Consider the following 13906-nt stretch of genomic DNA (forward strand, 5'->3'; position numbering starts at 1 on the left):
TAGCGTCGCCATTATTGAGTCTAGAGCTCCAAAACTTGTTCCATATAGGCATGGCCTCTATATGGTCTTACTACAACCTTTAGTTTTGAAAAATATAACTCTACCTATTTTTAAGGAATTTTTATTTGGCTAAATTTCAATAGCGTCGCCATTGTTGACTCTAGAGCTCCAAAACTCGCTTGATATAGGCATGGCCTCTATATGGTCTTACTACAACCTTTATTTTTGAAAAATATAACTCTACCTATTTTTAAGGATTTTTTATTCAGCAACAATTTCAATAGCGTCGCCATTGTTGACTCTAGAGCTCCAAAACTTGCTTGATATAGGCAAGGCCTCTATATGGTCTTACTACAACCTTTAGTTTTGAAAAATATAACTCTACCTATTTTTAAGGAATTTTTATTTGGCTAAATTTCAATAGCGTCGCCATTGTTGACTCTAGAGCTCCAAAACTTGCTTGATATAGGCAAGGCCCCTATATGGTCTTACTACAACCTTTAGTTTTGAAAAAATGTAACTCTACCTATTTTTAAGGAATTTTTATTTGGCAACAATTTCAATAGCGTCGCCATTGTTGACTCTAGAGCTCCAAAACTTGTTCCATATAGGCAAGGCCCCTATATGGTCTTACTACAACCTTTACTTTTGAAAAATATAACTCTACCTATTTTTAAGGAATTTTTATTTGGCTAAATTTCAATAGCGTCGCCATTGTTGACTCTAGAGCTCCAAAACTTGCTTGATATAGGCAAGGCCCCTATATGGTCTTACTACAACCTTTAGTTTTGAAAAAATGTAACTCTACCTATTTTTAAGGAATTTTTATTTGGCAACAATTTCAATAGCGTCGCCATTGTTGACTCTAGAGCTCCAAAACTTGTTCCATATAGGCAAGGCCCCTATATGGTCTTACTACAACCTTTAGTTTTGAAAAATATAACTCTACCTATTTTTAAGGAATTTTTATTTGGCTAAATTTCAATAGCGTCGCCATTGTTGACTCTAGAGCTCCAAAACTCGCTTGATATAGGCATGGCCTCTATATGGTCTTACTACAACCTTTATTTTTGAAAAATATAACTCTACCTATTTTTAAGGATTTTTTATTCAGCAACAATTTCAATAGCGTCGCCATTGTTGACTCTAGAGCTCCAAAACTTGCTTGATATAGGCAAGGCCCCTATATGGTCTTACTACAACCTTTAGTTTTGAAAAAATGTAACTCTACCTATTTTTAAGGAATTTTTATTCAGCAACAATTTCAATAGCGTCGCCATTGTTGACTCTAGAGCTCCAAAACTTGCTTGATATAGGCAAGGCCCCTATATGGTCTTACTACAACCTTTAGTTTTGAAAAAATGTAACTCTACCTATTTTTAAGGAATTTTTATTCAGCAACAATTTCAATAGCGTCGCCATTGTTGACTCTAGAGCCCCAAAACTTGTTCCATATAGGCAAGGCCCCTATATTGTCTTACTACAACCTTTAGTTTTGAAAAATATAACTCTGCCTCTATATCTATATAGAGGCCATGCATCTATGGAGCAAGTTTTGGGGCTCTAGAGTGAACAATGGCGACGCTATTGAAATTTAGCCAAATAAAAAATCCTTAAAAATAAGAAGAGATATATTTTTCTAAACTAAAGGTTGTAGTAAGACCATATAGAGGCCATGCCTATATGGAACAAGTTATGGGGCTCTAGGGTCAATAATGGCGACGCTATTGAAATTTTGCTAAATAAAAATTCCTTAAAAATAAGAAGAGATATATTTTTCTAAACTAAAGGTTGTAGTAAGACCATATAGAGGCCTTGCCTATATCGAGCAAGTTTTGGGGCTCTAGAGTCAACAATGGCGACGCTATTGAAATTTAGCCAAATAAAAATTCCTTAAAAATAGGTAGAGTTATATTTTTCAAAACTAAAGATTGTAGTAAGACCATATAGGGGCCTTGCCTATATGGAACACGTTTTGGAGCTCTAGAGTCAACAATGGCGACGCTATTGAAATTGTTGCCAAATAAAAATTCCTTAAAAATAGGTAGAGTTACATTTTTTCAAAACTAAAGGTTGTAGTAAGACCATATAGGGGCCTTGCCTATATCAAGCGAGTTTTGGAGCTCTAGAGTCAACAATGGCGACGCTATTGAAATTTAGCCAAATAAAAATTCCTTAAAAATAGGTAGTTATATTTTTCAAAACTAAAGGTTGTAGTAAGACCATATAGGGGCCTTGCCTATATGAAACACGTTTTGGAGCTCTAGAGTCAACAATGGCGACGCTATTGAAATTGTTGCTGAATAAAAAATCCTTAAAAATAGGTAGAGATATATTTTTCAAAAATAAAGGTTGTAGTAAGACCATATAGAGGCCATTCCTATATGGAACAAGTTATGGGGCTCTAGATTTAATAATGGCGAAGCTATTGAAATTGTTGCCAAATAAAAATTCCTTAAAAATAGGTAGAGTTACATTTTTTCAAAACTAAAGGTTGTAGTAAGACCATATAGGGGCCTTGCCTATATCAAGCAAGTTTTGGAGCTCTAGAGTCAACAATGGCGACGCTATTGAAATTTAGCCAAATAAAAATTCCTTAAAAATAGGTAGTTATATTTTTTAAAACTAAAGGTTGTAGTAAGACCATATAGAGGCCATGCCTATATGGAACAAGTTTTGGAGCTCTAGACTCAATAATGGCGACGCTATTGAAATTGTTGCCAAATAAAAATTCCTTAAAAATAGGTAGAGTTACATTTTTTCAAAACTAAAGGTTGTAGTAAGACCATATAGGGGCCTTGCCTACATCAAGCAAGTTTTGGAGCTCTAGAGTCAACAATGGCGACGCTATTGAAATTTAGCCAAATAAAAATTCCTTAAAAATAGGTAGAGTTATATTTTTCAAAACTAAAGGTTGTAGTAAGACCATATAGAGGCCATGCCTATATGAAACAAGTTTTGGAGCTCTAGAGTCAACAATGGCGACGCTATTGAAATTGTTGCTGAATAAAAAATCCTTAAAAATAGGTAGAGATATATTTTTCAAAAATAAAGGTTGTAGTAAGACCATATAGAGGCCATTCCTATATGGAACAAGTTCTGGGGCTCTAGATTTAATAATGGCGACGCTATTGAAATTGTTGCCAAATAAAAAATCCTTAAAAATAAGAAGAGATATATTTTTCAAAACTAAAGGTTGTAGTAAGACCATATAGAGGCCTTGCCTATATGGAACAAGTTTTGGAGCTCTAGAGTCAACAATGGCGACGCTATTGAAATTTGACCATTGTGGTCGTTTTCTGTTTTGCACTTTGCAGACGGTCCCTAAGCTCGCGGCTGAAAGCCGACAGCTCATAGAAGCCAATGCAATTCACCGTTCGCTAAAGACGGCTCGTTTGGATGAAAACAAGGTTGTAGCTGGTTCTCTAGGTTACTATATTTAGCTAGAGGTGTCATTTGTGTTGCAACGATGTTTCACTGATGATCTATTGAACCGCAAACTCCGAATCTGCCAATTTCTTTCCATCTTTACGGGAGTCCTACGCAGGTACCCTTGCGTAGGCTACACACACACAGTAGTATATTTATATGGATATTTGCTCCCTGCCAATGATAAGAGCTATTAGTCTAGGTCCTGGGTAAGATTTGTATGCGCTTCATTGCAGCGGATGCAGCGGATTTAACTGCTATACTAATATTACCCCATTGAACACGTGGGATGTGTGCCAAAATCTCAACCCGGGGCGAAAGTCCTGAAAATGACCACAATAGGTGACACTATTATCACACTACCAGACTTTCCCCCCCCTTTATAGATATCCTCATACATTTCTACCAGATTAATCTTCATATTAAGATAAATACTTTTTGTATTAGACTTTGTAAAAAAAAATATATATATATATGCAAATTAGGCAATATCTCCTTAAATATGCGTACATATAAACTCTTGAAGCTACAGATTTTCTGAGGTGATCACAATGTTTACAATGACCATGTAGTGTAAGTGTAAGAATTCTGATTTGATGTTTTTAATTGTGTTTCTGTAGATGTCCAGTGGATGTCGTGTGTGTGTGTGTGTGTGTGTGTGTGTGGGGGGGGGGGGGGGGGGGGGGGGGGGGGGGCGGCTGTATTGAATGGAAAATTATAAATGCAATTGTATACAAACAAAAAGAAAGATAGCTGTGGACAGTTGAAAATGAGAATCAGAGAAGATTTGTCTGGTTTGCGGACAGTGTTCAGAGCTGCAAGTTTGGTTGATGTTTTGCTTGTTGTATCGCTCCCAGTCAGCGCATGTAGTGCTGGAAGATGCCGCTTTTCCACCGCCAGTACCAACTCGACTCGACTGTGTGAGCTCGTCTCCCAGCACTTTGCAGATATCGTGAAGTTGATGTAATGGGGGGGGGGGGGGGGGGGTCCCATCTCCCGATTGTTGCGCAATATCGATCTAAATTTTCTCATGCAGTAGGCCTATAGCCTATAACGCCTATTATCGCACGGCCCCTATTATTCACAATTTCTGGTTTATCATACGATTGCGACCAACCAGCAACAGATAAAAGAAAGGATAAAGGTTCTCATACAAGAAAGGTATTCAAGCTGCAAGTATGCCAAAGAGAGAGGCATCTCCCATCCCCTTTAAGAGCCAGCGCATTTTGACTTGACGAGTTGATATTTTGACAGCGCGTTTGCAGTCTCCGCTGAGACAGATGCATGACCACATGAATTTCAAACTTCAAATGGCTCGGTTTATGGCCAAATAATAGGCCTAATTAACACATGGAATAGCGTTTTATTCTCCAACTTCAGAAACACTGATTCGTCATGTAAATTGCGGCAAAGACAACTTAAAACATATGATATGCGGACGCGGTTCTCGATGGCCGCAACTGTGGGTCTATTTAATGATATGCGGCAATACATTATCTGTATAATATATATCTGTACAATACTGTTCCCAGTATTGTATACATTATCGTTATCGACTTGTGTTCATAATATGCATGTGTCCTCCTGTTAATCCCCATGGACTGCATCATGCGTTACGAATTTGCGTGTGTTAAACAGATGGGCGCGCACACACACACGTGCACACCAAGCATCACCCGCATTCATTCATTCTTTTAAACACTCACTCGCGGTAAAACGATGTTTTCTTACGATCAAATACTCATCAATCCTAAAAGTAATGGGCTTGTATACGATGTCTGGGTCAAGAACATATGTGTTTGCTGTACGGTGTTTGCAGATGCATTGATTTAAAAGTAGGCCTACAACTTACCGCTGTATCAGCTGTTCTTTCCCAAATCATTTAACCAATCATTTACCCTAAAACTAGATTTTGTTTTGGAAGCCTGGAATATAATTTGCTTGAATGTATTATTGTTATTATTATTATTATTATTATTATTATTATTATTATCATTTTAACGCATGGCATAGCCTATACTTCATTCATGTTCATTCATGCAGCCCTATGGAAAAAAATGTTTCCACAATCCACACGCTATTTCTATGCAGTTTCACACGTAGGCCTATGTGTTGTGTCCACTACCTGATTGCACCACTGGGGTGCGCTCTACTGTTGTGTGGTGTGTTGTAGAGAGGAGGTAGAAGAAGAACTCGAGAGTTAGGCCGTTTCTCAATTCGCGTTCTCGTGCGTTCTCGTGTACTTGCGTTCTCGATAAACGTCATCAGTGGTAGCCCAAGCACTGTTCCAATTCCAAGTACGCGAGAACGCGAGTACTGTCGTAAAACCCGGAAGTGTTCTCGATGCGTTCTCGATGAGGCCGTTCTACCGAGGATGCATCGGAGGTGACTCGTGTGGACTTGGGACCGTTAAATATCCCAGAATGCATCATCGAGTCCGCTGCTGTTCCAATTGCAGGTGCGTACTCGCGTTCTCGGAAGTCTGTACTTGAAAGTCCGGACTTGCCAAGTACGTACTTCCAAGTCCGCGAGAACGTAGTCCGCGTACTTGGTATTGAGAAACGGCTTTAGCCTAAGCTAGAACTACAGTGGGGTGTTCCAAGAACGGAGGTTTAACAAACACAGAGTTAACGCTGAACTCTAGGTTGTCCGATCCTGTGCCGACTAACCCAGAGCTGTCGGTTCCACAGCACCGGTTATGAATTAGTTCAATCAACACGGGGTTGGTTAACACAGGGTTGTGCGCGTTCACGGCAAACCTATAAAGACGTGATGTATGGATCATGGAAATCCTGATGAAAATGGTGAAACGGGCCGCATATTTTACCGATCTCGAGCAGAAATTCAAAGTGGACGATGATGATATTGCTATTCAAGGTACAAATTATTCTTTTTCCTCCCTCAGCAACTAAAGAATAAAAATTATGGAAGAAAAGTGTTTGGTGTTTTTTGTTTTTTTTAATTGAAATGATTTCTGCAAATGTGGTCTCGCATCCTTTGTCCAGCCCTTACAACCATTTGCGGAATGTGTTCCTCCTCGAGGAACGGGTCAAAGGGGGGAGGCATCTCTTTGCGCAGAGTGGCTATATTGTGGAGGACGGCGCATGCAACAATTACATTGCATGCCCGTTCTGGACAAACTCTTAGTCCACGTAGGCATTGGAATCTGGACTTCAATATCCCGAATGTATTTTTAATCTTAACGCGGGTTCTGCTGTGTGCCAGGTTAAATGTTATCTGTGGTCCAGGAGCGGGATTAGGGTACGGGGTGATGAGCGTCGGGAGGCATGGATACCCTCGATCTCCTAGGAGATACCCATCGAATTGCCCTGCGATCAAATACAAACTTTGAGCTATCTTGCACAAGCACAACAATTATATGAGGTCTATGATATGTTCATAATGCAACGCACCCTGTTGAAATGTATTGCTTACATTGGATGTGTGCCATCAATGCACCCAATTACATTAGGAAATCCTGAAATATAAGACCCAGATGAAAAGTCAACAAGGATAATTTCGGAGCCATTTAGGAACACTTAAAGTAGATAATGCTGACCTGCAAGTTGGTGAAACTCCATTTGAATGCGTCTCGTGGGTTTATGGCCTGGAAAAACGATGAAGTTACGCAACAACCGCTTCAGCGCAAGATAGACGCACTGAGCGGCAGACGGTAGCTTTGCCTATGTGCTCAGCATCTCCTACACTGTACAAAAAGATACCCGTCGCAAAAAAACGGAAAGCTATACAAATTGTTTGTAGTGAACTGAGGGCAGATCCACGATTGGTAACATTTGCAATGTAGCGTTGGAGAAGGCTATTTAAATATATCAAAGAATCACGTGAAAAACTATATCTCTCCAGCAAAAAGTCATCCGGAAAGGACATGTCGAGCCGTGGTCTAATTAATCTCTGTGAATTGCACAAATTATTTGCGCTCCGATATCAACAGGCGAACACGTAAAAGCTGCGATAAACGCGGGTTTAAATAGCCTACTCTGAGCAAAACAGGGTTATCTTCCAAACTTAACCTGCGCAAAACCTGCTCCGACCAGGTTTGATTGAGAGCATATGTTTCTATAGCAACTTACATACCGTGTTCATTTTGGAACGGAAAACCTAGGGTTGCCGCTAACCCTGGGTTAACTTAGCTGGGTAAGTGATAAAACCGGCTTTGTGGAACACCCCTCAGTACTGTGCTACATGCTTACCTTAAATACAATTATACTTGAACGTATGTCGGTCTCCTGTGCTTAATACTACTTTCAACATAACAAATTGGCGACAAGGAACTTACTCACGTTACTTTTGCACTACAGATTTTTTTTCTACATTTTAATGTTTCAACATGAGTGCTACGGCGCCTTTCCCGGATTTTTTTCTGCCTGCGCCGGGGGAGCCCGTCGTTCCATTCAAGGTTTGGGAACAAATATTCAAGAACTACTGCTTGGTCATCGACGTGGATGGACTAAACTGGACTGAGGCAAGACAACGTGCCCTTTTGCTTCACTGCTTAGGAACAGAGGGACAAAGAATATTTTACACATTGCCGGAGACTGGTGCTACATTGGCAACTGCGATAGCTGCCCTGCATGGCTACTTCACACCAAAGGTAAACGTTGTCGTCGAACGACACACATTTAGAAAACGAGTCCAGCTTGCGGATGAATCGATCATTCAGTACGTGACTGCTTTGTGACGGTTAGCTGCTACTTGTGAATTTGCTAGCTGTGATGACATGATACGTGACCAGCTAGTGGAACATGTTGCAAATCCACGGATCCGAGAAAGACTGTTGCTAAAAGAAAAGTTAACACTGGAGCAGGCTACCACTATTGCTAGTCAGATAGAGTCAGCTGGAGAACAAGCGAAGTGCATGACTAGTGTTAAAAGTAGCTTTCCTGTACATGCAGTCCAAGTTCAAGGAAAAGGGTTGAGTAGACAGCCATATGGGAATGCACGTTCAGGCTCATCTGCAAGCCATTCTACCGCCAGTTACACTCCCGCTACAAATTCCTGCTCATGTTTTCGTTGTGGATCTGACAAGCATTTGGCTAATGCACCGGAATGCCCCGCGATTAAAGTCATGTGTAAAACCTGCAACAAGAAGGGACATTTTGCGCACGTGTGTAGGTCTGCTGCACAGACTCATAGCAAGTGGAAATACCGAAATATACTCTGCTATTGCTGCAACAGTCAGAGTCACCAGCAAAACTACATTGCACTGTGGACATTCGTGCTGGGACATTTCAAAAGACAGTTACACTTACAGTGGATACGGGAGCCTCAGTGTCAGTTTTACCAAAATGCATAGTGGAGGAATACTTCGAGGGAGTGCCTCTACAGCCGCCTGCAGCTCGTCTTGTGACATACTCCCAAACTCCAATCAAAGTGCTGGGATGCATGCCTGCTACAGTGGTGAGGAACAGTGAGTACTGTAAAGTGAACTTTTATGTAACAGAGACTGGGACTCCACTAATGGGCATGGATTTGATAACTGCACTTCAGCTGCGTATTGAGCCAGCCCAGTCATGCAGCTCTCCAAAGCCGAAGCGCAAGCTCCAACAGTGGGTTGTGTGAAAGGTTTCATGCATAAAGTTAAGGTCTCTGAGTCTGCCATACCTGTTAGCCAAAAGCTACGTCTGCCCTTTGCTGTCAGATCTGATGTGTCTGATGAATTGAACAGATTGCTCTCTGCTGGGGTGATTGAACGGATTGACGCATCACCCTGGGTTTCACCCATCATCGTGATACAGAAGAAAACAGGTGGCATAAGAATGTGTGTTGACCTCAGAGAACCAAATAAAGCCATAGTGGTGGATAGTCATCCTCTACCACATATGGATGAACTGCTTTCTACTCTTGCCGGGTCAATCATGTTTTCCACAATTGACCTTGAGAGTGCCTATCATCAACTTCCTCTGCATCCCGATAGTAGGGATTTGACTGCATTTGTAACCCATGAAGGCCTTTTCCGATTATGCAGGGTACCTTATGGTTTAGCGTCCATCTGCTTTTCAGAAGATGATGTCAGTCGTCCTGCAAGGTGTTCCAAACGTCAACAACTACCTAGATGACATTATATGCTTTGGACGCACCCAAGCTCTGCACGACACTGCACTTCAAGAAGTGTTACAGCGGCTTACAAATGCAGGTCTGTGTCTCAACCGGAAGTGCCAGTTCAGACAGTCCAGTCTGCGCTTTCTGGGTCACTTAGTGTCCGCACAAGGCATCGAGCCGGATACAGAACGTTAAAGCAATTGCACAAGCACCTCCACCACACGATGCAGGCACCTTGCGTTCATTTCTGGGCATGATTTCATGGTACAACAAATTCATACCCAACCATGCAACTGTGGTTGAGCCACTGCGTGCCGTCCTTCGCAGTGACTCAGACTTCAAATGGACTGATGAGGCTTCAGGGAGTGTTTCAGGGAGTTGAAGCAGCTGTTGGTGGACAGCCCAGCATTAGCCTTGTATGACCCTGCCCTGCCAAGCATCGTTTCTACAGATGCCTCTGAGGTCTTCACGCAGATACATCCTAACAACATTGAACGCACAGTCGCATTTGCTTCAAGAACGTTGACACAGGCCGAAAGAAAATATGCAACAGTTGAAAAAGAGGCCTTAGGCTGTGTTTGGGCAGTCGAGAAGTGGAGAACGTACCTGTGGGGGCACAGATTCACTCTGCGTACCGATCACCAGGCCCTCACTACTCTTCTATCTAATAAAGGTGCTGACAGAGCTGGAATGCGCATCGCGAGATGGTCAGCCCGACTGCTGTGCTTCAACTATGACGTAGTGTACTGTGCTGGCACACAGAACCAAACCGTGGATTGCTTGTCTTGATTACCATTGCCTACTGATCCTGCGTACGAACCAGAGACTGAGCCCGAGTTGGTTGCAAAAATCAGTGAGTACTGAACTGCAACCATACTTCAAAATGCGAAATGAACTGAGTGTACACGGAGACTTAGTGTGCCATGGGTCTCGCTTAGTGGTGCATTTCTTTATGGAAAACATTGGTTGTGCTGGCACATGAGAGCCACCAGGGCATAGTACGAACTAAACAACGCCTGCGCGAGTTGTATTGGTTCCCTGGAATGGATTCCCTTGCTCAGTCTTACATCTCAGCCTGCACGCTATGCCAAAGCCTGGACCGCACGGCAAAGACTTTCGCCGCACCACTACAGCCAGTACCTCTGCCTGCAGCACCATGGACCAAGATAGGTCTGGACATAGTAGGACCGTTCGAGACAGCCCCATGGAACTGTATGTATGCCATTGCTCTCAGACACCAGGAAATCTACCCCAAACCAAGTTGTGCTACACACAAAATACACTTCGGGAGAGGACCAAAGAGATGGTAAACCTTAAGAAGAGACTAAAAAGGCTTGAGAGGATGGTCAAGAGGAAGCAGGTTACCAAGGTCAACATGGAAGGTAGAGAGGTCACGAATAAAACCAGAAAGAGATAATCATCACCAAGATGACGTGTCCACTATAATAAATAGGAAGTCTGGTGAAATTTGAAAAAAGGGCCAGATATTCCGCAAAATAAAGAAGCTGTACCAACTTGGGGTCATAGCAACATCATCCCCAAGGGACACTGTACAGGCCAGGGTGGCCGTGCATCCTTAAAAAGTCTTAAATTCATGTTTCTAAATTTAAGTCCTTAAAAAGTCTTAAATTCGTTAAAAATGTCATATGCTGGTCTTAAATACTGTAACTCAAGGTCTTAAATTTGTCGGGGCAGGACTATTTATTTTTTTCTCGCGGGACTTTTCGGGAAGGACATGTAGAGAGGCTTCTTTCTTGCTAGCTGCATATATAAACGGTTATCTGCGCACTTGCTAGCTAGTCTGCGACAATGGGTAAGTGCAAATTCAAGGACAGTTGGCTGGAAGACGTCCGTTTCCGAAGTTGGCTCACGTCTGTTGCCAACCCAGAAGAGGCCAGATGCATTCTGTGTAAAAGTAAATTCAAGCTCGGCACCATGGGGATTAAGGCTGTCGTCAGCCACATGCAGTGTGAAAAACACAAAACCTCTGCCAGGAGCCACACAGAGACCCCAGCCATTTCGCAGTTTTGCATCTCCGCCCCGGCGCCACCGCCGCAGACAACGGTCCGCGCTGCTACTAGCACTGACCTGAGAGTAGCATTTGGTGTGACACCAACACTGAAAGCGGAGGTTTTGTGGATTTTTAACACAGTGGTCAAGCACCAGTCTTACAACTCCAATGAGGGGATAGGAGATCTCTTCAGTTTGATGTTCCCTGACTCTCAAATCGCGAGCACGTTTACATCTGGAAAGGACAAGACGGCCTATATAACTCGCTTTGGACTAGCGCCTTTCATCAGAAGCGAGCTAATCTGCAGGGTCAACAAGTCTGACTGTGTTTTAATATTCAATGAGACTTTGAACCATGCCACTAAAAATAAGCAACTCGACGTGCACGTATGATATTGGGTCGGAGATCAAGTGCATTCACGTTACTTGGGCTCGCAATTATGGGACACGCAACAGCTCGAGATTTACTGCACCACTTCAAAGTAAGTAGTATACATTTTTTTCAATGACTAATTGTTAACTTTATATGTATTTGGGCAATTTCATGATGCAGGCCTATTTAATGCAAAGACATATTATAAGGTTTAATGTGGCTGTATGATGAATATAAAGTGCTTGCAGCTTTGAGTGTTATGTTTGTGCGTCCATACATGTGTGTGTATTGATGCTGTGTAGGCTAGTCATTTCTACCCCATTATTTAGAGGCACAGAGATGGGGACATAAGAGCGGGGAGGGGAGAGGGAGTGGATGGACGAGGAAGAGGGAGAGAGTTAATGTTAAGTAAGTATGTGTGCAGACAGAATGTTACATTACACTGAACCATTGGCAATCATGTCATTATCATGTCCAGTTTTTGGAATAACGCCGTTTAAAAGAACGGTGTTAGGTAACGCCGTTATTTTTTCAGTAACGGGGTAATCTAACTAATTACTGTTTCCGTTGTTACAATGCCGTTATTGTTACTGAACGTTAAATGCGGTGCGTTACTATACGTAGCCTATTTATTTTTACATTATGTTTGGTCAAAATGTATTGGTAGAACAAGAGTATTTTCTAACTCTTGATTCATGTTTTACTCCAATGAATATGTTATGATATTTTAGTCCAGGAAAGGCAGCCGAGACAGGATCGCTTTTAACTCACTTTATTTGGTTAAGGTTTTGGTCTATTGTCTATCGTCTATGAAACAAAAGGAGAGGGATGGTATATAACACGCGCAGAGCGTCTCTAAGCTTGGCATCTAGGATACGCCGCCGAGAGATTCTGATTCTAAAATGGCGGAGTCCGAGTTAAATAGGCAGGTAGAGGTGGGCGTGTTCTGTGGCTTTAAAAGCCCGCCCCCTTCATCTATGTATGATCAGCTGCTGCTATGGTCATTCAGGTGCTGAGCCTACGGTGGGTAAAACAGTCTGTTTACCCAGAACATGACTTGGGCCAGGATCTTGAAATCGATGGCTTTGGCCAGCCTATTCGGTTAGACAGAGACACACAGCTGACTGGTAAAACACAAGGAGGGGGCGTGTGTCTATATGTCAACCCACGCTGGTGCAAAACTATCATAATAAGGGAATCTATCTGTAGCCCACATATTGAACTTTTATCTATCTCACTGCGTCTGTTTTATCTGCCATGAGTAGTGGTGGATTTCATGATTCGTTTGAATGAATCAGTTCGCCAAGAAGAGTCCTTCATTCGTTTGTTCGCATTTCCGGTAGCGGTGAATCATGATTCTCAGTCACTGAGTCGGTCAGACTCGGCTCCTCCCTCGTTCTCGTTCAAACGAATCGCGAATGCACGTTCTCAGCCGAGTCGGTCAGACTCAGCTCCTCCCGCGTTCTCATTCTCAAACGAATCACGATTGTGCAATGGTGCAAACAGTCATCAATCAACACAACATTAACTAAGTTCCTTTTAGCTGAGGAGTGCTTCATGTTCGGAATCGGGATGTTGTTGCCCGGCTGACTCTCGTGACTTCTCAGTCCTCGAGTCTCTCAAGGACGATATATTTTTTTGACCATGATATATAGACAAATAGGAATATGATCTGAATAAGAACAACTAATACGAATAGCCTACAAATTATATAAAGATATAAGCTTGAATATAATATATATAGTTTACATTTACACTGAATCCCACATACACCCTTAGGATAATATATATTTTTAGAAGGACAATAGATCCTATTTTGGTTGCCATTACATTTAATTTCATTCAACCGGATCGTGCGTCTGGAATAACCCCTCGCCTGGGCGAGCGCGGCATCTTGACGAAGATAGGACAAGCTGCCAAAACAGCCTCTAAGCAATGACAAGTGCTAAAGGCTGGAATGGCCCATTGAGTCTTGAATGAGACATTTTCAGACACAGTCTTTTGTTTTGCCAAAAATTGCTGGAACACCACTTC

General features: G+C 42.1%; 1 pseudogene across 1 annotated transcript; it reads left to right on the forward strand.

The window, feature by feature from the left end:
* Positions 1 to 11298: 11298 nt before the first annotated feature.
* LOC311381575 lies at positions 11299 to 12201 on the forward strand (annotated as a pseudogene). Its single transcript has 2 exons — positions 11299 to 11981; positions 12175 to 12201. The product of its transcript is annotated as an uncharacterized misc_RNA (transcript).
* Positions 12202 to 13906: the final 1705 nt, after the last annotated feature.

This window comes from Micromesistius poutassou, assembly GCF_964030765.1.
Source record: "Micromesistius poutassou genome assembly, chromosome: 1".
Taxonomy (NCBI): domain Eukaryota; kingdom Metazoa; phylum Chordata; class Actinopteri; order Gadiformes; family Gadidae; genus Micromesistius; species Micromesistius poutassou.